Source organism: Furipterus horrens, unplaced genomic scaffold (genome assembly GCF_987537825.1).
Source record: "Furipterus horrens unplaced genomic scaffold, mFurHor1.1.pri manual_scaffold_5, whole genome shotgun sequence".
Taxonomy (NCBI): Eukaryota; Metazoa; Chordata; class Mammalia; order Chiroptera; family Furipteridae; genus Furipterus; species Furipterus horrens.
The window spans coordinates 124,401,384-124,428,409 of record NW_028327175.1 but is presented as its reverse complement, the minus strand read 5'-3'; the positions used below and the strand labels follow the sequence as shown (position 1 = coordinate 124,428,409).

Genomic DNA, 27,026 nt, shown 5'->3' with positions numbered 1-27,026 from the left:
ATGGTTCACTATGAGCAGTACAATGAACTGGACTGATTGTGTCCCCCTTCTGGAGCCACGGAGTGTGTTTGTTTTTGTCTCTTTTGAGTTGGAGATATTTTCAGCATAGCATTTGAGAAGACGGTTGGGAGTGGGGTCATGGTTGCCTGGTGGTGCAGCGTGGGAGGAGCAGACTTTCAGCCACCACTGCTGCCCTTGGCTCTGTAACGGTCACTCAGCCATCCCTTCTGTGCGCTGGAGCCTCCACATCCTGCGCCTTCCATGTTTCTTTGGAACAAATCTGCTTCTTTGTGGTGTTGGCCAGAGTGGGTGCTTAATTCCAGCTTTTCCATTCTGCCAGGCCAGTTTCCTCACCCACTCTTGCCCCTCTTCAGTTCTCTTTGTCCACATATCTTTATACTCTTTAACCAGTGTTTGCTGTCATGTTAGTGGTCTTTCAGGAGGGAGAGGTGGTGGATGCACAAACTCCTCACCCCCACCTCACAGCAGGTTTTAAGTGCTTTTTGCCATCCTGACAAATAATGTTCTCAAGTATAGCAGATTTCCATCAATATGGTGTGCTGGATAGGAGATACTACAGATTATCTGAGTAGTAAGTACATTTCTTTCTCTACCATTGATCTATACCATACCAGAGCCATGCTGTAAGAGTAGCTGATAAATAAACTGGTTATTACATGCTCCTCAAAGACACTGTGGTAAGGACAGCATTTGGTCAAGAGATTTACAGGGTCTAAGATCCTGTGTCCCATCTCATCAATGAAAAATAAAAGTAAAAGCCCTCAGATGAAATCTATGGGAAAATGTAATGCAGGAAGCAGGCGTTTAACTTCTTAAGGTATGCATTTCATGAGACAGCTCACAACAAACATCTCTGTGTCACACATATGCATTGTGTCCTCCCTGTGCCAACACCCTGAATTAGTACATGGACACACGGGTCTATATGATAAAGCATTCTCTGGCTCTTATTTCTCACTGGGGAGACAGAAATCATTTTGGTAAAACGTGATGGCTGCCAAAATGGTAGAATTCACAATATGTGCTCTGGCACATAGTACCTTATGCAGAATAAACTCAAACACCTATTCAAAGGGGTTTTATGAATGCTTTTTTTTTCACACTCCTCCATCTGTTTACACCGGAACTGAGAAGATATTTCCGTGTTTTTGCCCATAAGCATTGGATCCGTGCCTATGGTTGACGTTCAAAGTTAACCCATTTTCATTACCACACCCGTGATTTTGTAGTCGTTCTTTTTTAATATCGCAGTTCATCTTCCCATTCAATATCCTTCCTTTTGAGCATAAAATGTCCTTGCCTATGCTGAAATAGCACTTAAAAAAAAAATAAAGGATTCCCATACGAATGCATGCTTTTAGGGCAAAAAGCAAAGATCCTGTTAAGGTGAACACAAAACTTTGCTCTCTATGTTTGTCCTGCAGGAAGTGCTGAGGCCTGTTTGGGAAATCCGTGGAAAGGTGAAAAAGTGAAATTTCTTAGTAACAGTCCATCCTGAAAACTAAAGTGGCTTTGTTTTAACTCAATAATATAATGAGTTTTATTTTGAGTGATGCTGGATTTAATGGCTAAATCAATACGTGTATTTAGCAGCGGGCTTTCTTTCCCCAGGAAGCGACAGCAGATAAGCAGCCTGAGTGTGTGACTCGCATTTCCGCTGACCAGCGGCAGCACCAGCGCCCTGGGCCACTTAAGGCCTGGGGATGGGGTTTATCTAACCCCGGCTTTGTTTACTCTGTGGACTGGCGTTCAATTGCTCCCAAGTCTTATGCACTTGAACATTAAGCTGGATTTGCAAGAATAACGCAAGACCGTCTGCATTAGTGAGAATTGACCCAGATCTGGCACAAGGCCAACAAAGTGAAGAGCAAGGAAACATTATTCCATCCCTGGCATAGGAGAACTGTGAGGGATGATGAGGCCAGGAGAAGACTTGGCTGGGTGAAGAAAGCTTTTAAACCAGACATTGGAGCTTGAGGGACAAGTTAAACCAGGATTTTTCAATTTCAGCACTGCTGCTGTTTGGGACTGCATAATTCTTTGTGGCGGGAGCTGCCCTGTGCAGCATATAATGTTGAGAAGCATCCCTGGCCTCCATCCACCAAATTAGAGAAGCATTCCTTTTCCCCAGTTGTGGCAACCAACAATGTCTCCAGACATTGCCACATGTCTTCTGGGGACCCAAATCACAACCAGGTTAAATGAGGCTTAAATATAGCATTGGTCTGTGCAGAGAGGTATGGGTGGGTGATGGATGGGTGGATGGATGGATGGCTGGATGGATATTTTTGTTTGTTTATATTAGATTCTAGCATTTTAACAGCTTGGAGATTTTAGCTAATTATCTGGATTTTAGGATTTTCTTTAAATATGGGGAGATTTCCCCTCAGTACCACATGGCAATTGTCAATAAGAGCTGACGAATGGCTGACCCTTTTTAAAAAGGCACATGCTGTTTTGCCCTCTCTCTACTGTGTTTCTCCTAGGCTGCTGGAGGCATTTGCTTTTATAACTCCTGTTTTAAATTTTGCACCATCAGAAGTTTATTCCTTGGGCCCAAGAGGACTCAGGATCAGGTGAAACTGGATTCATGTTTTTGCTTTACCGATGACTGACTTTGAGACTTCTCTGTGCCTCGGTTTCCTTATCCATTTTACTGTTTAGTTCTATAAGCATTGCAAAATGGGGATGTTAACACATCCAATTAGGGAAGTTTGGAAGATAAAGAGCACAATATTTGAAAGCACCCTAGAAATTAATAAATATTGCTACCCTGTCCCATTTTTCCCAAATCCTGCAGGCTCCTCTTAAGAAGCTGTGCAGCCATAAGATCAGGCCATTTCCTTCCTTTCCATTGTTCACTTTTAGGTAGTGAAGACTGGAACATCTATCCATCAGATGACACTGTCCTTCAGATATGTCACATTTTGTTTCCATGAACTAGGAGTGGGAATGAGGTTTGATGAGGCAATGTCAAGGGAAGCCGCTTCACCACATTGCTTTTCTCTCTTTCTTCCAAAAGATAGAAACTTCTAGGACCCACAGCAGTTAGAATCAGGGTTCCTTTTACCAAAAATCAATCAGGGAGTCAGCCATGGATTCAGATCCAGCTAGTGTCTGTGAAGTACCTGCGAGGGTCCAAAAACCTTTTGGGTTCTCTGTGTTTCACATGTGCTGTCTCACTCAGGAATACTCATGGGTAGCATGCCAGTGCTGGGGGCCAGAGAAGGTGGGCAGCTTCTGAGCTGGTCTTCTTGGAGTTCCATTCATTTCTTTAGACCCATGAGTCAGTCTTGTCCTGGGGTCTTGGCTCATGTTGTTCCCTGTATCTCACAGCTCTTTCCACCCCCAAATCTTTCTCTAAACAGTCTTTCTCTTCCTACAGCTCATAGCTCCTTTGTGAATGCCTCAGGAACTTTCTGCTCACCTGATTCTGATACCTTATTTCATGACCTCACTTATGCTGCTTGTCTCAAAGCATGTGTCACTGTTGTACATTTGAATGTCTTTCTTTCATAAATATTTGTTTTCCCCAACAGACTGTGGCTTCTGTGAGGTCAAAGGCCTATCTGACTTTGTGCACCATTATAGCAGCTTTCAGCACAGTGCCTGGAACATATTAGATTCTCAGTACATCTTTGTTAATTGAATGGATAAATAGGTTTGCCGCAGGAACTGTCCATATAGATACCTGTTGCTTACACAGCAAAAGGGTATCTTCTACTCAGAAGAGCTTCACATTCACAGCAGGGGGGGTCAGGCCTCTGCTTCATATCCTCCTCCTTCAGGTATGTGAGTGATGCAGCCTCTGCTGTCTGCAGTGGTGTGAGGTCCATGTGGTCAAGCAAAGGGAAGTATCACATTGCATACCAGCTCTTACAACCTGCCACCCAGAAGTGACAAAATTCGCTTCCACAGACATCATGTTGGCAAAAGTAGCTCACACACTCTTGGCCCCCTCAGTGGGTGGGAAGCACAATCCTCCTGTGCTGCAGACGTGCCTGAAAACTAGCTCAGCTATCTCAGCTGGAAGACCCCATGAGCTGTGGCCACTTCCTTTTAGGAGTCAGCTCTGTAGAGTCAGCCTTAAAACTTGGCTTAATTTTTCCTCCCAAGGTGGATCACATCTTCTTTGTTGTTAGGAAGCCCAGGTTGCCATTCATTCATTCCACTAACATTTTCAGAAGCTGCCTTCTGGGCCAGGCCCAAGGCTGAGCAATGAGGATCCAAAAATGAGTGGAATATGGCCCTTGCCTTCAAGAGGCCTTCAGACTAGTATGAGTGGGAGTTTTCAATATTGCCGTAGTCTAACTGGCTTGACAGTGTAAAAAGTTTCATTTTTAAGTATGTTTTTATTTGTTAGAGTAGGGCTTTTCAATTGAAATTCAAAGAAACGTGGAGAATCTGTGGCTATATTCTTAGGTGCCTGTCATTTTCAAGTCTGAGAAATACTGGTCTAGAGGGATATTTACATAGAATCCATTAAATGCAACAAAGTCTGATAACTTCACAAAGACATACAATATATGTGTGTAATGCTGAGGGATACTCAAGAGGGAATGTGAATCCTACCTGTTGGAATCAAAGAAGGCTTCACAGGGGAGAGATGGTCTGAATCGAGTATTGAAGAATAAGGCAGATTACTGAGATAGTTGTTGGTATGTTTTGGAGCTGATGGTCTAATTTCCACTGAAATTTGCCACTTACTAGCTACATGATATTAAACAACTGTCTCAGTCTCTCTAAGCCCGCATTTCCTCTTCTGTAGGATGAGACACCAACATTCTCCACATGAAAATGCCTAGGTCAATGCCTGCCCATACCATGTTCTCAGCTGATATTACCAGCCTGGGAAGGAAAAGGCGAAGCATGAGCAGCAGCACATGCAGAGGTGTGAAGCTCAGATAGAGCGTGGATGGTTAGGGCACAGGAGGAGCTTCTGTATGACTAAGAGATGGAGATTGCAAATGAAAATGTCTCTAGAGACCAGAGACAGTGATGAAACCCCAGAACAAGTATTGGCGGGGACTATGGGAATGCAGAGCTCTGATGTTACATGAAAGCATTCAGATTTAACTGTTTAGAGTACAGGCAGGTACAATAAATCATGACTCAGACTGGGTTTGCCTGGTGGACAGCCAGTTACAACATGATAACAGGTGTGTGTGTGATCATGAGTGTATTTGCATGGACATGTGCATGTGTGTGTGGACATACAGGAAATGGGTTGCAATGGAGACAATGTGGGGCTGACAATAGAAAGGGACATGAAATCCATTTTTATTAATTTATTAAAAATCTTAGATACATGATATTGAGGTCTGAGTTACAGAAATGAGGAAATTATGTGTACAGACTCCAGGCTTCTCCTCCAATGTATTACTTAAACCAAGATTAGTGGAAGACAAACCAGGGCCAAACAGCCCTTGCTGTTTCTGGAAGAAATTGAGGGGGCTGTAAAGTTGAGGAACAAAATAGGTTCTATACATGAATAATCAATTAATGCCTCTTTAATGATTGTGAGGGAGATAGGTACAAATTCCAGATCAGTCTCAAGAATTAATCAACCAAGGCAACAGGACCTGGTGTCTCTGTAGATAAACCAGCAGGGTGTGGCTTGCAGATAATCTTAATTTACCATAAAACGAGGAGACAGATTCATGCCTCACCTCCTCTCACATGGCATATGGGAAAACGACTCAGCAGTTTCTTGTCAAAGTGTATGAGTTTGTGGACCAAGGGGAAAGAAATAATATGTAACAAAAACAAAAAGAAAGGGAAAGTGTGTTCCTCATCCAAAGAGCCAGGTCATCTAATTAAAAGGAAAGATCAAAGGAGAAAAATCAAGATTCAGGCAGCTGAGAAAACCTAGTTAGCAGAGTCACTTCAAAGCACAATTGAAGGTTTCCTGAATTCTGTAATTCTGCTACTATTGTTTTTTTTTTTCTCAGAAGCCACTAATATTTGTTCCATTGTTTATGAAAATGTCCAGATACACTAGCAATAAATTTTATATATCACAACCTCTGCTGACATATCCCTGTTGGGAAGACAAGCCGAAGACACATGAGACAATTAAATGGCGATTGAAGGCTTGAAATAGCACATTATAATTTTGCACTCGTTTCTGCCCTCACGCTCCAGTATGTATAGAGGATGGGCCACATTCTTTATATTCTCAGTGTCTTTTCAAGGGCAGGGAAGTTGACAGGTATTTGATAAATGCTCACTGAATAAATAAATTTATTAAATAAGAAATTCACAGTAAAAGTCCAAATGTGTTTCGTGAGGTCAGAAAAAGGAGACCAGATATTGGATTAAAGCCATTGTTATAATGGGCAGTTCATGAAGCAGTTGGAGCAAGTGCTCAAGAGACATCTGCCCAGCTTCTATTCCTGGTTTTACCACTTAAAAGCTCTGTGAATTGGGGCAATTTACTCAATACTTTTGCCTCAATTGCCCCATCTATAAAAATTAGGAAAACAACATTGTCTACCTTGGGAAGTTGTGAGGATCAAATAAATTAATTTATATAAAATATGTGCTAAACACATAACAGAATTCAACCATTATCATTCCTGGGATGTTTTCAGTAATAGTCAACACACATTTATGCAGGTTCACCTAATAGATGCTTAAATTTTCATCTAAGTGCCAGGTACTCAATGCATTAATTTTGTAGGCTTTCTTTCATTCAATCCTCAATGATCCTGTTTTTCTATGCTTAAAATATGCCAAACTTGTTTCTACCTCAGGGCCTTTGCTTAGAGACGTGTTCTTAAAGGGCTCTGTTGAGAACACTCACTCCTATTATCACTTTCTCTTCTCTTGCCCTGCTTTATTTTCCTTGTGGCATGTTTCATCATCTGAAGTTATTTGCTTGTTGCCCATCGATCCTACAAAAATACGAACTTCATGAGGACAGGGACCTCATTTACTCCTATATCCCTGAGGCCTAAATCAGTGGACACTCCTTGGATACTGAATGAATGAATGAAAATTCTAGCATCATCATTTTATACATGAGGATGGTAAGTCTCAAAAAGGTGAAATGACCATGTTAATAGCAAAAGGCACCAGATGTTACTGGCAGAGTTAGACCTCGGTCCTTGAGTTCAGTTAATAAACAATTCATAGCCATGAACTCTACTTATAAGAGAAAGTTTATTTAGAAAGTCATAGAGGTAGAGGAAGTGAGCCAGCTGGACTGTGTGAACTTAGGAAACAAGTTACAGAAGCAAAAGAAGAACCTTGGAGCGTGGAGAAGGAATGCAAAGATACATGCCTACAGCAAGAAGAGGGATAAAGGTATGGGCTGCTCCATAAAGAGTGTGCCTGAGGAAAGAAAATGTGGGGAAAAGTGCCGTCATGAAAGAGAGAGAGATCATGAGAGAGCACTGGGAGCTGGGCCCTTGGTATTATGGGTTTATATCTGTTTTCTAAAGGAGGGGATTTTAGGGGCTCTCTCAGGGGAGGATCTCAATAGAATGTTCATCAGTTTTCCAGGTGTGTCCTTTCAGGGTCATGGTCTCTACTGATTGCTGGGGCAGGGAGTCATTAGTAATCGAAGGTGGTCCTGCTATCAGCTATGGTCTTACTTCCTTGCTTCATCTGGTTTTGCAGCTTTTCTGGGCCTGGAGTTGAAACACAACCAAGGCCTAGATGTTATCTTTAGTTTGACCAAAACCCTGTCTCTACCTATGGTCATTAGACCTGAGGCTTTGTTCCTAAGATTATTCGATGTGGGTCGGAACCTTATTATACTGAGGGCTTAATGCTTAAGGGAGTGGTCATGCAAGGGAGTTGTAGGAGGCTATTCTCTGGCCCCTTTGTTCCTACTCTAAGGGAGTCTAAGCCACATGACTAGCTACATGCAAGGGTATGGGGGGGACGGGGGAGGTCGGGGAGGGTCTGAACCACATGACCAGAGATATTCTAGGGGAGGATAGGTCACCCTACAATGCATGGTTTCCCAGTTTTGCCCCTTGCTAGGCACCTGGGGCTTTCCACCCTGGTGACATTCTGTACCTGGCCTATTGTTCCTACTCTGTTCATGTCTGTCTAACTGCCTACTCTAACAACTTGACAACTATATACAAGCAGAAGGGATGGACTTGGGATTTACACCCATGATTTAGATGTCCAGGCTATTTCCTCTGTACCTTTCTGACTTCATATGTTGGAAACTCCTCCTGGCTATTATAATGTTGAACACAGCCCTTTCCCAAAAGGAGCTATGGTAAACTGCTAGAGAAAACATTTTTAAGACAAAATTCATGAAATTGATGGTTAAAAATAGATGTCCCTGTTACACTAGATGTCAACTCTGCCCAAGATTTCTGACTCTAGCCACATGTTTGGGGGGCTCCTCAGGGCCACTTCCACTTCAGACAAGCTGGCTACAAATTTAGGGGTTTCCACAACTACCCTCAGGTGTGAAAATTCACTGGAATGACTCACATAACTCAGAAAAAGACTATACTTACAATTACGTTTTACTGTAGCAAAAACATTCACCTTGAAGCCAGCCAACAGAAAAGAGGCATAGAGCAGAATCAGTTCTGTGTTGGGGTGATGTAGGTGTTGATGTAAGAAGTAAATTATTTGACACACTTACTGGAGAGTAAAATTTCAAGTACTCCAGAAAATTACAGTTTTGCAACTTCTTTTATGCATTTGAAATTAAGGAGGGAAAGTAAGGAAGATTACATGAAGTTGGAAGAAAGCAAGGCATGGATTGGATTATAGGATTGTTAAGATTATGTGCACTTTAGAGGGTGGTTATGGTTTATTTCAAAGATGTGTTAATCTTTTTATTTTTTAATTTTTTTTAATTTTATTTTTTGTTATTCAATTACAGTTGTCCCATTTTCCCCCCATTGCTCCCCCCTCCCAGCCCATCCCTTCTCCCACAATTATATCCCTCCCCGTTGTCCATGTCCATGAGTCATTCATATACGTTCCTTGACCTGACCCTTCCCTTACTTATGCCCCTTCACTCCCTTCCCCCTCCCCCCTACTGACTACTATTCTAGTCTTTGCCTATTTAGTTCGTTTGTTTGTGTTGCTCTTTAGTTTCCTGTATTGGGTGATATCATATGGTATTTTGCTTTCTTTGCCTGGCTTATTTCACTAAGCATAATTCTCTCTAATTCCATCCATGTTGTCGCAAATGGCAGGAGTTCCTTCTTTCTTTCTGCTACATAGTATTCCATTGCGTAGATGTACCACAGTTTTTTGATCCACTCATCCACAGACGGACACCTAGGCTGTTTCCAGCACTTAGCTATTGTAAACAGGGCTGCTATGAACATAGGGGTGCATAAGTTCTCTTGAATTAGGGTTTCAGGATTTTTCGGGTATAATCCTAGCCGTGGAATCCCTGGTTCAAATGGCAGTTCCATTTTTAGTTTTTTGAGCTAATTCCATACTGTTTTCCATAGTGGCTGCACCAGTCTGCATTCCCACCAACAGTGCAGTAGGGTTCCTGTTTCTCCACATCCTCGCCAGCATTTGTTGTCTGTTGATTTGTTGATGATGGCCATCCTGACAGGTATAAGGTGGTATCTCATTGTGGTTTTTACTTGCATCTCTCTGATGGCCAATGATGTTGAGCATTTTTTCATGTGCCTAGGGACCTTCTGTATATCCTCTTCGGAGAAGTGTTTGTTCAGGTCCTTTGCCCATTTTTTAATTGGGTTGTTTGTTTTCTTGATGTTGAGTCGTATAAGCTCTCTATATATTTTGGAGATCAGTCCCCTGTCTGTGATATCATTGGCAAATATGTTTTCCCATGTGGTTGGTTTCCTTTTCATCTTGCTGATATATTCTTTTGATGAGCAGAAACTTTTAAGTTTCATGTAGTCCCATTTGTTTATTTTTTTCCTTTATTTCTCTTGCCTTAGGGGATATATCTGTGAAGATATTGTTACGTGTGATATCTGAAATTTTCCTGCCTATGTTTTCCTCTAGGACTTTTATGGTATCACAGCTTACATTTAAGTCTTTAATCCATCTTGAGTTTATTCTCGTGTGTGGTGTAAGTTGGTGGTCTAGTTTCATTTTTTTGCATGTCCCTGTCCAGCTCTCCCAGCACCATTTCTTAAAGAGGCTCTTCTCACTCCATTTTATGTTCCTTCCTCCTTTATCAAAGATTAGTTGACCATAGAGGCCTGGGTTATTTCTGGGCTTTCAATTCTGTCCCACTGATCTATATGTCTGTTCTTATGCCAGTACCAGACTGTTTTGATCACAGTGGCTTTGTAGTATTGTTTGATGTCTGGTATCGTGATTCCTCCTGCTGTGTTCTTCTGTTTCAAGATTGCTTTTGCTATTCGGGGTCTTTTTTGGTTCCATATGAATTTATGGAGTATTTGTTCTAGGTCTGTGAAATATGTCATTGGTATTTTAATAGGGATTGCATTGAATTTGTAAATTGCTTTGGGTAGTATGGCCATTTTGATGATGTTGATTTTTCCCATCCAAGAACATGGTATTTGCCTCCATTTATTTGTATCTTCCTTAATTTCTTTCTTCAATGTTGCATAATTTTCCATGTACAGGTCTTTTATCTCTTTGGTTAAGTTTACTCCTAGGTACTTTATTTTTCTTGTTGCTATAGTAAATGGTATTTTCTTTTTTGCTTCTGTCTCTGAGATTTTATTGTTGGTGTACAGAAATGCCTTAGATTTCTGTATATTTATTTTGTACCCTGCTATTTTGCCAAATTCACTTATTATATCAAGTAGTCTTTTAGTGGAGTTTATAGGGTTTTCTAGGTATACTATCATGTCGTCTGCAAATAGTGATAGTTTCACTTCTTCTTTCCCAATTTGGATGCCTTTTATTTCTTTGTCTTGTCTGATTGCTGTGGCTAGGACTCCCAACACTATGTTGAATAGAAGTGGGGAGAGTGGACAGCCTTGTCTAGTTCCTGATTTCAGGGGGAATGCTTTCAGTTTTTGTCCATTGAGTATGATGTTGGCTTCAGGCTTCTCATATATAGCCTTAATGATGTTAAGGTATGCTCCTTCTATTCCTATTTTGCTGAGTGTTTTCAACATAAATGGGTGTTGTACATTATCAGATGCTTTTTCTGCATCTATAGATATGATCATGTGATATTTGTCTTTCATTTTGTTTAGGTGATGTATTATATTTATTGATTTGTGAATATTAAACCATCCTTGCATCCCTGGGATGAGTCCCACTTGATCATGGTGTATGATCTTTTTGATGTATTGTTGGATCCTGTTTGCCAAAATTTTATTAAGGATTTTAGCATCTATGTTCATCAGTGATATTGGCCTGTAGTTTTCTTTCTTTGCTGTGTCCTGACCTGGTTTTGGGATTAGGGTAATACTGGCTTCATAGAAAGAGTTTGGGATTTTTCCCTCTTCTTGGATTTTCTGGAATAGTTTGAGGAGGGTAGGAGTTAGTTCTTCCCTAAATGTTTTGTAAAATTCGCCTGTGAAGCCATCCGACCCAGGGCTTTTGTGTGCAGGGAGATTTTGGATTACTGTTTCAATTTCCTTCTTTGTTTTTGGTCTGTTGAGACTTTCTATTTCTTCTTGATTCAGTTTTGGAAGGTTATATGTTTCTAGAAATCTGTCCATTTCTACTAGGTTGTCAAATTTCTTGCCATAGAGTTGTTTGTAGTAATTTCTTATAATTGTTTGTATTTCTGAGGTATCAGTCGTGATTTCTCCTCTTTCATTTCTGATTTTGTTTATTTGGGTCTTCTCTCTTTTTTTCTTAATGAGCCTGACTAGAGGCCTGTCAATTTTGTTTATTTTTTCAAAGAACCAGCTCCTAGTTTTGTTGATTTTTTGGATTGTTCGTTTCATTTCTATGTCGTTTAATTCTGCTTTGATCTTGATGATTTCCTTTCTTCTTTTTGCCCTAGGCTTTGTTTGTTGTTGCTGTTCTAGTTCTTGTAGCTTTATGGTTAGGTTTTTTATTTGAGATTCTTCTAGCCTTTTCAGATATGCCTGTATTGCTATGAACTTCCCTCTTAGGACTGCTTTTGCTGTGTCCCATAGGTTTTGGGCTGTTGTGTGTTCATTGTCATTAGTTTCCAGAAATTTCTTGATTTCCTGTTTGATGTCATTGTTAACCCATTCGTTATTTAAGAGCATGTTATTCATTCTCCACGAGTTTGTGTGTCTTTGATTTTTTTCCCTGAGGTTGATTTTTAGTTTCAAGGCATTGTGGTCTGAAAATATGCTTGATATGATTTGAATTTTCTTGAATTTATTGAGGCTTGTTTTGTGTCCTATTATGTGGTCTACCTTTGAAAATGTCCCATGTGCCTTTGAAAAGAATGTATATTTTGCTTCTTTGGGGTGAAAAGTTCTATATATATCAGTTAAGTCCATGTGGTTTAGTGTGTTGTTCAATGCCTGTATATCCTTGGTGTTTCTTTGCTTCAATGATCTGTCTATTGTTGATAATGGAGTGTTGAAGTCCCCTACTATGAGTGTGTTGTTGTTAATATCCTTCTTGTGGTCCTCTAGTATTTGCTTTATGTATTTGGGTGCTCCTATGTTGGGTGCATATATGTTTATCAGTGTTATATCTTCTTGATTAATCGTTCCTTTAAGTATTATGAAATGTCCTTCTTTGTCTCTTTTTATTGCCCTTGCTTTGAAATCCGTTTTGTCTGATATGAGGACTGCTACCCCAGCTTTTTTTTTTCAGGTCCATTTGCTTGGAATATTTTTTTATATCCCTTTACTTTCAGTCTATGTAAATCTTTTGTTTTGATGTGTGTTTCTTGTAGACAGCAAATGTGTGGGTCCTGTTTTCTTATCCATTCTGTTACCCTATGTCTTTTAATGGGAGCATTTAATCCATTTACATTTAAGGTTATTATTGACATGTATTTATTCATTTCCCTTTGTATCTCTGTTCCTCTACTCTTTTTTTGTTTTTTCTCTTCCTTTTTCTTAGAATATTCCCTTTAGCATCTCTTGCAATGCTGGTTTGGTGGAGATGTATTCTTTTAGTCTTCCTTTGTCTGAGAAACTCCTTATTTCACCTTCTATTTTGAATGAGAGCCTTGCTGGGTAGAGTATTCTTGGTTGTAGGCCTTTGTTTTTCATTGCTTGAAATATTTTTGACGATTCCCTTCTGGCTTGTAATGTTTCTGTTCAGAAATCGGTCGATAGCCTTATTGGAGCTCCCTTGTAAGTTATTTGCTGTGTTTCTCTTGCTGCTTTTAGGATTCTCTCTTTGTCTTGGAATGTTGCCATTTTAACTATGATGTGCCTTGGAGTGGGTTTTGGGGGGTTCCTCTTTATTGGAACCCTCAGTGCTTCTTGGACTTGCATAACTTTTTCTCTCATCAGGTTCCGAAAATTTTCTGTCACTATTTCTCCTATCAGTTTTTCAATTCCATGCTCCTTTTCTTCTCCCTCTCTTATTCCTATGATCCTTAAATTATTTTTCCTAATGCTATCCTGTAATTCCCTTACATCTTGTTCATATTTTTTCAATCTTTTTTCATTTTGCTGTATCATTTGAGAATTATTACCTACATTATCCTCTAACTCACTAATCCGATCCTCTGCTTCGTTTAGTCTGCTTTTGACTGATTCTACTGTGTTTTTCAGTTCAGAGATTGCATTCTTCATTTCTTCCTGGTTCTTGTTGATAGTTTCTATGTCTTTTTTATGCTGGTGTAGTTCTCTGCAAGTTCTCTGTAATTTTCTTGGAGCTGTTGGTAACTTCCTTGGAGGTTTTCATAGTTGTTTTTGAGGTCTTCGAGCATGTTGAGCTTCTTCACCACCATAGTTTTGAATTCCATGTCTGACATTTGGGCTATGTCTATTCCATCTACCTCTCTTTCTGGGGATTCCTCTTTTCTTTTCATTGAGAGGTTGTTTCTGCGTCTTACCATGTTGGATTCTTCTTGTTTGTTTTTGTTATTCGGATTTGTCTGCTTTGCCTTCCCACCTTTGTGGTATGAGATTTTTTATGGTAGATCTGGGGGTTTCAGTGGTGCAGTCTCTTTGATCTCCTGAGCCTGATGTTCTTGGGGTACCTTTTATATCGTTTGTTTATGCTGTCTGATTATATTTCAGATTTTTGTTGTTGTTGTTAGGATATTCCTTCTGGCTTGTTGATTGAGAGTCACTCTATATGCTTTATCTTCAGTTCTTTTGTGGAGATGTCAGTTCAGCCTTCTTATGTCGTCTTCTTTTTCTGCGTCCACAGCTGGTCTAATGTGATGGGTCAGAGATTCCTATTCCTTGCAGCAGTGGTATGTGCGAGGTGGCCAGCAGGGCGCAATGCAAGGCAGCCAAGAGCCCACCTCAGGTCTGCCACGCCGCGCTCCAGGAAAGCAGGCCACGCTGCGCTCTGGGGAAGCTGGCGAGGTGTTTTTTATTTTCACTCAAGCATCAGTGCAGTGCGCGCCCAAAGTGGCTGGGGAACTAAGCTCAGGCCTGCCGCTCCGCGCTCCTAGAAAGCAGGCCGCGCCAAGCTCCGGGAAAGCCCTCCAGGTGTTTTTCTGGCTCGAGCACCGGTGTGCGTCCAAGGTGTACAGGGAACTAAGCTTTGGCCTGCCGCTCCGTGCTCCTAGAAAGCTGGCTGCACTGCGCTCTGAGAAAGCGGGCCGTGCTGTGCTCTGGAAAAGCCCTCGAGGTGTTTTCTTGGCTCGAGCACCGGTGGGCGCCCAAGGTGTACAGGGAACGAAGCTTCAGCCTGCCATGCCGCACTCCTAGAAAGCCGGCTGCTCCACGTTCCGAGGAAGCTGGCCATGCTGCACTCTGGGAAAGCCCTTGAGGTGTTTTTTGGCTCCAGTGCTGGTTTGCACCCAAGAGGCTGGGGAGCTAGCCTGGGCAAGTGCTCTGCGCTCCGGATTCCGGCCTGGTACTTTGGCCTGGTGCCCACTGGGCTGGCCAGGGGTGACTGCGCACAGTCTTCTGCATGTCCAGTGGGCCCTCCCTGCGCCCGTTGGGTCACTGATTTTATGTCTGTTGGCGTGTGTCCGAGGGGCACCTGGACGCGCAGCCCTGCGCACCTGGGACAGTGAATGAGGGCACTCCCCTATGCGTGCCCCCGTGACCCAAAGGGAGGGTTGGGGGGTGGATGAGTGCACTACTGCACCTGCGCTCCTCAAGATGGCCTACCACCCCCAAACTTTCCTCCCCTCTCCACCATCCACTAGAGAAAAATATAAAGGAGAATTATGTTCTCACTTGCCCGGCAGCACGCTGTCTCCTGTCCTTCAGCGCCAATGCCACTTGGTCGAGTCTGGTCTCTGCCAGCGGGCAGAGATCCGCTCTCCTCCCAACTCCTCTCCTGGGTAGCCTGCGGTCGCCAAAAAGCCTTTGTTTACTTCCAGCCACAGCTCCGGCAGCCATCCCAGTCAGGAATCCCGTTTTGTCCCCTTTTTCTCTGTTATCCTCACTAAACAGGTTGTTCCCAGATGGATTTTCTCTAATCCAGCAGTGCCTTGGCTCGACTCCTGCCAGTGTCCAGCTGCTCACTGAGATGTTCTGTCTACAGTTAGCCCAAACTGCAGACGGGTCTCGGGAGCCTGAAACCGCAGCCTCTCCTCACTCCTCCGCCACCTTCCCCCCCTAAAGATGTGTTAATCTAGATGCACAATAACAATGGACAGGGCTTGCTTAAGGCAAAGATAAACCTTTTACTAAAAAATTATATGCCTGGTGCATGACTATGCATCATGACCTGCCCAGTTAGGAATTTATGATTTATTACAGCAAGCCTTTTCCACCCCCATAGGGGTTCCAAACACAAAGCTTCTGTCATTCTCAGAGATGCCTTTGTCTTCTCAATATCATGTGGCAATATGGGTGAAGTTCACCTAAGCTTCGGTGTCCAGAGATATTTCTGGGGCTCCATTACTTAGGGCTGATCCATTGAATTATTGCCCATGTGGTTGAGTCAATTTCCAGCCCTCCTCCCTTCCCTGGAGGTCTAGCTAATAGTGTGTCTTAGAGCTCCACCCTCTCATCATATGACTGGTGTGTGAGGTGGCATGGCCAGCTCCCACCCCTGCCCCCCACCAGTCACCTGGTTAAGAAATTATCTGGGGCCCCCCAGGAGTCAGCTTGTTAGCATAAACTGTCATGAATAACAAAGATATTCTTATCACTTGGGAAATCCCAAGGGTTTAGAGGAGCAAGGACAAGTCAGACCTCTTTTAGAGGACAAATTTCTTAACTCCACAGCCTTTCTCTCCAATTTTTTAGATTTATGTTAAACCAATACTTCTCAACTAGGGATAACTATAACCCCTAATCTGGAGACATTTAGCCAGGTATAGAAACATATTTGATTGTCATGACTGGTGTGGGGGATTCTTTTACTGGGTTCTAGTGGGGGAGGCCAAGGATGCTGCTAAATATGGAATGCACGTGTCAGTCCCCTCTCTCCACAATAAAGAGTTTTCTGGCCCAAAATTCAGTAGTGAGGAGATTGAGAAGCCTTGGAATAAAGTAAACCCAGAAATGAGCCTAGACATGCATGGATTGCTAAGAACAAGAATATGAGAGACGGGCTTTGCCCTCTCACACATCATCTTGTCCCCACAAACACAAAGCGCCAATACCACTGTTCTTATGGGTAAAGTATCTAGTAATCTCCCTATAGTTGTAGTTGTCAACCCAGTGCCCGAATACCCAAGTCCAGTCAGAGCATCTCACAAGTGGGATATTGCTGATGATAACTTGGTCATCTTACAAGCTACATTTATTCACAAAGTGAGGAAGTTACATTTTACTTCCCTTTTGTCTTATTATAACCAGAAGAGTGTCTCAGTTTGGTGCCAGCATATCTTTAACACCTGTCTATCTTTCACTTGTCTCCCTGTTTTTTACGAAGAGAGTAGCCCTTGGACTTGGACCCTGCTTAACAATATCTACATAAAATTTTAAAGTGTGTTTTGTTTCTGTTTCTGGTATGTTTCTGTTTACCGTCTATTTTTGGCAAGTGACGCCAGTTATCTCTTCACGGAAAATATACCAAGTTTCCTTATACATGTAATTTCTCTTGAAAACTTGGCTGAAACTGAGTAACAAGAAGTTCCTTAATTTCAGTACAGTTACCCCATCTTTATGACACACAGTCCACCCGTGTGTCATCTTTCTGGCCCCTATAGACTTTGCAACACCTACTCCACATCCTCTTACCTCATCTGGATGCTAAGGACTCTTCCAGCAACAGAGGGGAAGGCATCATCCCTGTCCTGTGTCCTGCAAGTGGAGACTGCCTGCTACTCAACGATTCTTTCTCATCCACCTTCCCCTCCCTCTCACTCCTCAACTTCCAAACATCCAGGCAGAAGCATCCAGGGCTCCTGTGGGGTTCACCCATCTGTCCAACCCCAGACCCCAAGTAGCAGCATTGGCTCATGAGAAAGGCCATCATCATTTAGTTTTTTTTATCTCCTAATTAATCTATTCTCTAAGTTCACTCATTATTCATGCAAAAATGGTAATATGCTGGTATTTTAATGCTCTTGAACATACAATATTCTTAATATAATATTATTATTAATTCAGGTGCCTTTTTTCATCTATAATCGAATGGTTTGCTTTATTATTGCTTTATGATAATGACTCTGCATTTCCATTTTTCTAAAGGGTGCCTAATTTTAACACGAGGGCACTCAGTGTCTAGAGGGCTGGCTGGGTACTAATTGCCTTCATTATAAGAGTTGCTAGTATCTGGCAACAGAGTGATAGATGTTTCCTGGGACCACAGTGAAGACATAAGGAGGGAGGAGGGTCCCTCTGGGACCTGAGGTTGCACATGCCACGTCTCATCTAAACAGATCTCAGATCTGCAAAATGTAACCTCTCTTCCTGAGTGATGACAGTGTTAACATTAACACGTATTGAGGGTTATTTATATCAGTTTGTACATTTAATCAGTTTTTTTGCAGTTTTCAATGAGATGTGAACTCTATTCCTGTTCGAGGCATTTGATTCAAATAGACTGAGACAGAGAATAATCAAGATTTATCATTCTCATTCTGACTCCCATCAGATAGTCAGTGCGATTGCTACTCACCAGCTCCACCATGCCATCCCCCAGCCTGACTGACACCCACTTCACTTTCTCCCCAGCAAGTGATTTAATGTCCATCTCGATGACTGTCTAAACACTTCTGCTGTTGCAGATAACTGCTGTGTGGTGTCTGTGCTTCCCAAACACTCCCTCCCCCGACTCCCACCCCATTATACCCAGCTCTCACCAATCTTGCCTTCCAAAGGCTATGGATGTATATCCAGGATATGGGGAGCTTCTGAGAAGCAGTGCCAAGCCTAGAGCACACAATGGCCATCACCTTTGATACTTGGTAGTGGAATCAAAGAGGTGACTTGAGTCAAACTGGGATAATTTTATCTCACTTGATCTTGGCCTTAGTAGAGGGTAAATCTGTGAATAGAAATGGTCTAAGGTCACAGCCCTTGTATCTATTTAAAGAAGGGCTGCTCTTTATGGTGCACCAGGAATTACAGACTCAGAGCCCTGGCACACTCTATTTGGTGTCCCCTACCTAAGAATCCAGGTCCTGAGACAGAGGGAAGGCTCACTGACTCTTCCCACAGCCAAGCTGGGGATAGTCAGAAAGGATGGGGCTGTGGGAGTCCCTAGACTGAGGCTCTGAGTTTCTAAGAACTTGAACTTGTATCAGGATCATCTGGTAAACACAGATTGCAGACTTTCAGCTGCACCTCATGAGTTGCATTTATAAGGAGCTTCCAGGGGTGCTGGTGCCACTGCTCTGAGCAATCAAATTTAGAGAATGTGTGTCTAGTGGCCCAGGGCTTTGCTACTCAGTGTGATTCCTGGAGCAGCAGCAGTAGTGCCACCTGGGTGTGCGTTAGAAATGAACCTCAGGCCCCATTCCAGACTTGCTGAATAGGAACTCACATTAACTAGCTTGTTAGGTGACCTATGTGCACATTCAAGGGCAAGAACTTCTGTTTAAGAACCCAAAGTTTGGGACCTACATAGTGCAGGTTCAAACCCAATCTCCACACTTATGAGTATCGTCATCTCTAGTGAATTAGTTGACCCTTCTGTGCTTCAGTTTCCACATCTGTAAAATGGTGTTGGTGAAGTTGGCCCTTGCTGAAAGAAAGAATAGATGTGTTAATATACGCAAAGCACTCGCAATAGTGCCTGGCATATCACAAGAACTCACTAAATATGATCATTAATATTTATTTGAATGTCCAAAGCTTTAAAACTTCAAAGCAGACCTTGTGTAAGGACGTGAATATCCATCAGGTGTACTTCTGAAGTCATCTCAGACTCGCATGTTTGTGAATTTAGTTTTAGCAGAGTTGGACAACTGTCTGCCTATGGACCAAATTTGCCTGGCAAATATCTACTGTTCTATGTGGTTGTTTTTTTTTTTGTTTGTTTGTTTTGGTTTGTTTTTTAAAGTTACCAACTTCCAGAAATGGGGAGATTTTACCTATATATCTGAATTTTCAGTTTCTTTAGAAAAGTTACAAATCTGGCCACAAGGGTTTGAATTCCTGCAGAATAGTGCCCAGCAGGGAGTGGGAGTGTCCTGCACCATTGGATGAATGGTGGGCACCTTATCCCCTTTACCTGTGTCCCTGCCACTCCCTATCATCTTACCCATGAGCCACTTGACTCTTTGCATCACCTGTCTAGCCCCCAAGGGCTTTTGAGTTAGCAAATCCTGCACTCTATTATGGGAGTTTCACTGGAAATGATATACTCATTAAGTGGACAATCCTGAGTCACTGTGTCTGCGCCAGAGACCCACAGGGCTGCCAGGCTGTGGGGGTGCATGGCAGTGCTGGGGACTCCAAAAACATCCCATGGAGTTCCTCTTCTCAGTAAAATGGTCAACACTCATCTCAGGTAAATCATGGTTGAGATCAAGAAAGTGAAACCTAAACATGTTAGTGGTAGAAAATTTCCAATGGCTGACTGTATCTACTGTTCTCACAGGATTTAATACTGAGCATTGGGGGCAGGAAGAGGTCACAATTCCAGCCGCGAGGCAGGGAGGGCTCTACACACGTTTTCTGTAAAGCGCAGATAGTAAATATTGTTTGGCTTTGGGGACCAGGAGGCCACCTGTCTTACCTTTGCAGCATGAATGCAGACATAGCAATACGTAAATGAAGGTACAGGCATCATTTGCAGGCTATATGTACAAAGCAAGCGGCATGTCAGTGCTGGCCCAGGGACCTTAGTTTGTTGATTCTGCCCTGAGTCAATAAGAAGGTCTTTGTTTGCAAAGTAATGCTTTTTATTCTATGAAAATGCTTTATAAATCATTATAGTCATTTTTCCTTTTCCTTATCCCATGTTATTTCTCAAGCATCTTTCCATGTCTTTGAAATATCTAAATGATTTTTTTTGTTAATCCTATTGTATCCTATTGATGTACCACCTACGTCTTCATAAAGACTGTTTATATCCATGGGTTCTACATATGGTGACTCTGTAGACATGTTTTTGGTTTTTGTCTGCCCCAAACATTGGCACAGCTAGTTTGATAAAAAGATATTTAACTGGACAGAAGGAAAGAACTTAAAAAAAAATCATTTTGACTTCATTGAAAATCCAACATGAATGAGTATTTATCCTAACTGGTTCTTTTTCTCTGACTTCTAGCTGATATGTCAGAGGAGGTAGTGAACATGGACCTGTATAAGCCTGCATCCTGGTTTTGTCACTTATAAATCATGTGACCATATCAAGTTGTCTAACCTGAGTCTCAGTGTCCTCATCTGAAATGCTTTACCTGAAAGGTTGTTCTTCATAATAGAATGATGTACAGAAGGCACTTGATCAGTGCATGATATCCAGGATGTGTCCATAAGGTAGATCTCTGGTTATTACAATAGACCATTTGTTGGTGTTATGCCCATCTTCCCTTTAGACCTATGACATAGGTCACACATAGGAAGAGTGCCCTAGAACTGTTTTGTGTGTTTTTGGTTTTGCATTTATTTATTATTTAAGTAAGTCTTGTTTAAAAAGCAAATGCTTCGTTGTTTACAAAACACTTTCAATATCTCCTCAGTTAATCTTCACATAATCCCAGCCTTAGACAAGTTGGCAAAACATAATCTATCATAGGCCATTGGCCAAGTGCAACAGCTAGGTTATCTAATTGACCTCCTTAAAGTTACATGACCAGTTAGGAGTTTGTTTGTTGGATATGACTGTCCTTATTTTATGGACCCCCCTCCTATTCCATTAATAGTAAAGTTATTAATCAGTAAGGTTCTCATTTTATTTTTTTACTTAATTCCATCCTGTTCCCTCTAGACAATGGGGTACATGTTGTTCTTTTATAAATTTGCAGAGAATAAAAGCTGTACTCTTAAGTTATCTTTAATGTAACAGACGTGCTGCTTTTTAACAAAAAAGTCAAATTTTTGCAACAGGAAAGTACTTTAACATCACCTGATATTAAGATTGATCCCACTTTTAGGTTTGGTTGATGGCCAGGTTTCTGTGAGCATCCCACTATCTGCTACTATTTTATTCTTACTGTGGATCCCACATCTGATGTTCAGAATGCTCCCAGAATTCAAAGTGGTCTTTGATTGGCTGCTGATGTGCCTTTGGTTCTTAAATTACTAGCTAGAAAAGGTGGGTGTTGAATTCAACTATTTGGTCAATGTAAATAGGATTGGCCACTGCCGTTTGTAGCAGGATTGATGTCACCTGGGAGGATGGGCAATAATAGGGAATTAGGTTTCCTAAGGAGCAGAAGGCTTAGAAACAACATCTTTTGTTGAGAAACCTCCCTCATTTCTCCTTATATTGATAACCAGGACCAATTCTTGGATTTCAAAGCCTATAAACTAGAGCTTATTATAAAGTAAACTTCTAGCTCCAGTTAACAAAGAGCTCTGATTCCTTTAGTCCACACAGTAAGAGCAGTTTATTATTGCACATAATGATACTTTTGGGAGGCAGGGTGGTGCCAATGTTGGATAATTCAGTAGCTCAGTGTTGTCAACAGTGATCGGGTTATTCTCTTCCTCCTTTGCTGTTGTGCTAGGTCAGTTTTCTGTACAGGCTAAATGGGTAAAAGAGTAAGTGTCAGGTAGGGGCTATATTTTTAACCCCCCTTAAAATTGTGATTATTAAGTAGAAAACTCTATTGGGCATGTTTGGTTATCAAGGAGAGAAGCGTCTGTATCTTCTTCTTGCGTACAGCATGGTGACCTGGTCCTTGTGTGGTTTGAGAATGAGGTTATCTTGGCAACAAGTTTGTCACAAAGTTCAAGCCACTCAGTGGCTTTATTTGGGTTTCTTCTCTGGGCTTTGGTATTCGTGGTCCTGGACACTTGCCTCTCTGGGCAAAAAAGCCCAGGCCACCTTTCTAATCTAGGCAGGAGACCATCTAAGCTCTTGATCAGGCACAGAAGCATCAGTCTACATCTGGGCATGGGGAAAGCAGCAGAGCTCATAAGGACATGGTGTGAGTGCTGGGTTAGCTACACAAATGTTAACTTGTCACGTCATTGTGATTCTGATCTTGACATAGTTACTCACTAATTCTGAGAACTGCACCAAGCCATACTTTGTCTCAGAGCTTGTTTCCTCAACTGGAATCATGGACATGATAATACTCAGTTCCCAGAATTGTCAAGAAGACAGGGTGAAATAAGGGATGTGAGGACATCTCAAAGTTTGAGGACACCTGAGGGCAGGACTGGTTTCATGGGCATATGGCCTGAGTCGTTACATGGGACCCCACACTTGGTTTAAGGATCCGCTCTCACCACTTTGAAAGTTTTAATTTTTGCACAGGTGTGCCCCATATTCATGTTCCACTGGGCTCCTCCTGGGAGAGGCCTGGGGCCTGCTGCACACAGTTCCAGGAGGAGAGGGCACTGGTGAAGGAACCAGCCAGTTGGGTGGACTTGCTGGTTGGGTGACATCCATTTCCACATTCAGTGTCAAAACGAGTGAGCCTCTGGCTCACTTTTTTGAAAACCAGGATACCTTCTTTCTTACCTTCACAGTATTGTCCTCTGCCGGAAACATCTTCTTCACCTGCCTTTCAAGACCAGATTCCTCATTCTTCACATCTTTTCCTCCTGATGAAAGCAAAACCTGTCAGAGTTGTGAGCAGGTAGTACAGCAGTATGGTTCTGGGGATGCTGGGGAGTCCAGACCTCTTTTAGCATGAGATTAATTTGTATCTCACAGTCAGTGGGTATCATGCTGGGGAACTGCACCTGGCACCACCAGCCTGAGTCCTTATCCCAGCTCTGCCCCTTCTTAGCTCCAGGACTTTGGGAGAGTCTCATACACAGTCGGTCCTCTCATCTCCACATCTGTAAAAAGGAGATAATACTGAAATTACCAATAATCATAGGTCAGTTATGAGGAGGAAGTGAAACAGTGCAAATACAGCAGCTGGAGCCATGCCTGGTATATGATGGGCCTGGTATATGAGCTAGAATTGTGCTTTTCCAGCCTCTGTAACTTAATTAAATGGAAGAAGCAGTGGGTATCCCAGGAATTGACCAGCTGCACACGCGTAGGCACCAGCTGTTACATCTTGAGTCACCCCACCTCAGTCATAGGAACTCTAGGAGGGAAAACTGCCCTCAGTGGATATAACCCAAGGAACATGGGCTTTGGTCTCAGAAATCAGTGCTTGAATTTCATCTCTTCTGCTTATCAGCTATGTGTGATTACAAGTTATGAAAACTCTCGGACTTATATTTTTCTCTTTAAAAATGGGGATAATAGTACTGTTTAAAAGCTCCTCTGCTAAAGAGCATGAGCTTCACCAGGGGAAGGGTTTGCTTGTTTGGTTCCTTGCTGAGTCACTCAGATAGTGCCCAGCACACAGAAAATGCAAAATAAATGTTTTTGAAGGAAAAGGTTGTTGCAAGAATTCAGTGATGTGATTCATGCACAGTACTTACCCTGGAGATGGACCCCTACAGAGCACACACTCAGGAGAGCAATGGCTGTGGGTATTTTCAAGTTGGGTTGGTGGTAACATGTGGGTGCAGCCCAGGGCTCTCTGTGGAGCAGGACGCCTGTCCCTGCTGCTCACCCAGGGAGAAGAGGGGTCTGATGCAGACAGAAGGTGCAGAGTTGCTGAAGCAGAAATCCAGGTGCATGTACGGCAGCAGTAGAACCGCGGGAGGTAGGTGGCTGCAGCAGAAACAATTCCAGACCCCAGTCCCTCAACATAGATGAGGCTCCTGTCTCACTCATTTCTATCAAAATACGCTTTGAGTCCTGGTAGAGCTGAAACTTGTGTTCCAGCCAGGGAGGGGGCTGGGGAAGGCCCGCCCACTAAAACACACAACACAGAGTCAAGCTCTGATGATCCTGGCATCTATTTTGACTGGGCGGGTGTGAGATCCTAATCAAGCAGCAAGGAGCACATTTGTTCCAAATTAAAAAACCAAAAGGGAAGACTGATCATTTGGAAAGCATGTCACTAAGGAGCTCTGGCCTGGCTCACAAGCACCACAGTCCAGCAGAAAGAGTGAGACATGATTTTAACCCTGATTTAGATTCTGGCCCAAAGTATCTTAATAGTGAATTAGCAGAAAGTGGCTTTAGCTCAGACATTCTCTTTACACTCTGGAGGGTATGTATGAGGTGAACCTACGTTTTAGACCTTGAAGAGAAGCTGTGAAGTTGAGTGGAAAGAACACAGGCTGGGAGTTGGGCAGGTCTGGGGTTTGATGCACTCTCCACTGCTTGAAACCTGGGCAGCCCAGCCTCTCTGAGCCTCAATTCCCTCATCTCGAAACAAAGGTAGTAAAAATGCTGGTGTGCGGTGAGGATGACATGGACCAAGAGAGGTGAAAAGATTAGTATGTAGTCCTGCTTAATACATGGTCCATACCCCCACTATCTAGAACCCAGGTTCCATAATCAGATTTCAGTGCTTGGTGACCCTCAGGAAAGACAATGAGAGCTGCCATGAGTGATTGAGAGTCTCACAATGACTGCCTCTTCTCCGGATTCTTTTGGAGACCCTGCTCTCTGGCTCTGGCTTCCACGGGTTCCTGGGAGGAGGACAGAGTAAGGGAGGCACTGGCTGGAGGCAGGCCCATGGCCATCACGGCATCAGGGGTGGGTTCTAAATGTGGGGAGATATACGCACAGGATGCCTGTATGACACCTTCAGCACCCCCCACCTAAGCCTGATCACTGCTCCCCATATTTGCCATCATCTATAGTTATTCAACACACATTTATCGAAGCCTACTTTGTAACAGGCTGTGCTGGCATAGAACATGAGAGCCACACAGACTATGTAAGTTGGCTTTCTCTTCTTCTTGCCAGACCTCTTGATAATACCCCCAAGTTACTTTGCTCCCCATCCCACGTGGCTTGTAGGCTATTCTATGTCCTGGACCCCAGTCCACAAGACATAATCTAGTTCATCCATTTCTGCCCTAAACCTGGAGATGCTCCATGAAGTGGGGAATGGGAGGTCTCAACAAGTAAAGCACAGAGTTTCAGATACCAGGTGCTGGTGTCTCTGCTAGGAGAACCAATAAAAAATACATAGAATGAGCTTTATCCTCTCTCAGATATCTCTGACTGTTTCTATGGAAGATATTGATGTAATTGTGCCATGAAAAATAATTTACAAAGCCAAAATACCATTCGTAGAAAATAGCTGTGCTGACATTGGCTTTAAATAGGAACAAGTCATGAGTGGGTCCCCTTTGAAAGAAAGGAGAACCACCCAAAAATGTGAGATGTAAGGAGAGCTGTCCAAGTGAACACGGAGGGGCAGTTAGTAGGTGGGTCTCCAGCTCTTCCTTCTCTCGCTGATATTATGCATGTCTTTGGCCTCCTATAAGGACTGGCAATTTAGTATGTCCAACCCAGACACACCCTCAGTGTTCCACATTGGTATGTCCAGCTGCCTCTTAATGCTGCCTCTTAGGTTGTTTAGATATTTTAAACTGAAGCCATTCTTTTCATGAGTGCCTTCCTCCAGTCTGCTTCTCTTTCCAATGTCCCTTTATTGCTGGGGTCAGTGTTATCCATCCATTTGCAGTAAGCACACACTGAGGGATCGTATGTGGCATCTCTTTCTCCCTCAGTCCCCCAGATCCAATTCATCGCCAGTCTGTTTTTTATGCCTAAAGTCCCTTGAGTCGATCTACTTTTCTTACTCCTGCTAGTATACAAGTCCAAACTCCATCTTCTTTCCTCACATCCTCAGCAGTCTCCCTGCTGCTCTGCACATGGGTAGCCTTTTCCTCACACTGCAGCCAGAGCATTTCCCTGCATGCACATCAATTCTGCCATCTCGCAACTGACCCTGTCCTCACCAGTACACACTAAGACCCTTCAGTGCTGTCCTGTTACTCATATAACAAAGATAGAGCCACTCCCCCAACTGAACACAGGATCTGAGTTGGAGGAAGGGAGGGTCCTTCCTCAAGGCTAACACCAATCTGTCACCAGCCCAAGAAGAAGTAAATTCTGTGCCATCAAGTAGAGACAGCTGATGTCCACCATAGGGAAGTTTTCAAGGGAGAGTTTCTCCAGAGAGAACTTCGCAAGGAATTAATGGTGTCAAGACTCTGTACAGGTAAGCTGAGGTACTGATTTCAGCGAGTTACTAAGAGGCCTGGCAGGGGTTAGGAAAAAGCTGCAACTAAGGGGAGCCAAGGCACATGTACCCTGGGCACAAACTTATGGCACTCCATTCAGATCACACCAGCTGGAGAGGCTTACACCTCACGTGCGTCCTTCTACTGAAGCATCTCAGTTCATATAGCGAAACAGGACTGGAGAATGAGTCCGTCATCATCCCCACTTCTCCCTGCTCAGAAACTATCTGTCCTGTACTGCCTCTTAGAATTAAACTGGGGTTTGATATTGCACTTCCCAACCTGTAACTCTTGGGAGTCAGCCTGACTCTTTGATCTTTCCTGAAAATGACCTCAGTTGCCCATGTCCAGTCCCCTAGTATTACACTCTTACCACCTACTCTGGACTTTCCTTCTTCCTTT

The 27,026-nt window shown here is 42.8% G+C and overlaps 1 protein-coding gene and 1 long non-coding RNA gene across 2 annotated transcripts in view; one reads left to right on the top strand and one right to left on the bottom strand.

Annotated features, from left to right (window-relative positions):
- HS3ST4 (heparan sulfate-glucosamine 3-sulfotransferase 4) overlaps positions 1-27,026 on the top strand; it is a 538,633-nt gene that overhangs the window by 429,762 nt on the left and 81,845 nt on the right. The gene's annotated exons all lie outside the window — the stretch shown is intronic.
- Positions 21,923-23,343, bottom strand: LOC150009735 (uncharacterized). Its single transcript, XR_016511199.1, has 3 exons — positions 23,253-23,343; positions 23,029-23,111; positions 21,923-22,084 (listed from the first exon to the last, which is right to left on the bottom strand). It is a non-coding gene; the product is annotated as an uncharacterized LOC150009735 (long non-coding RNA).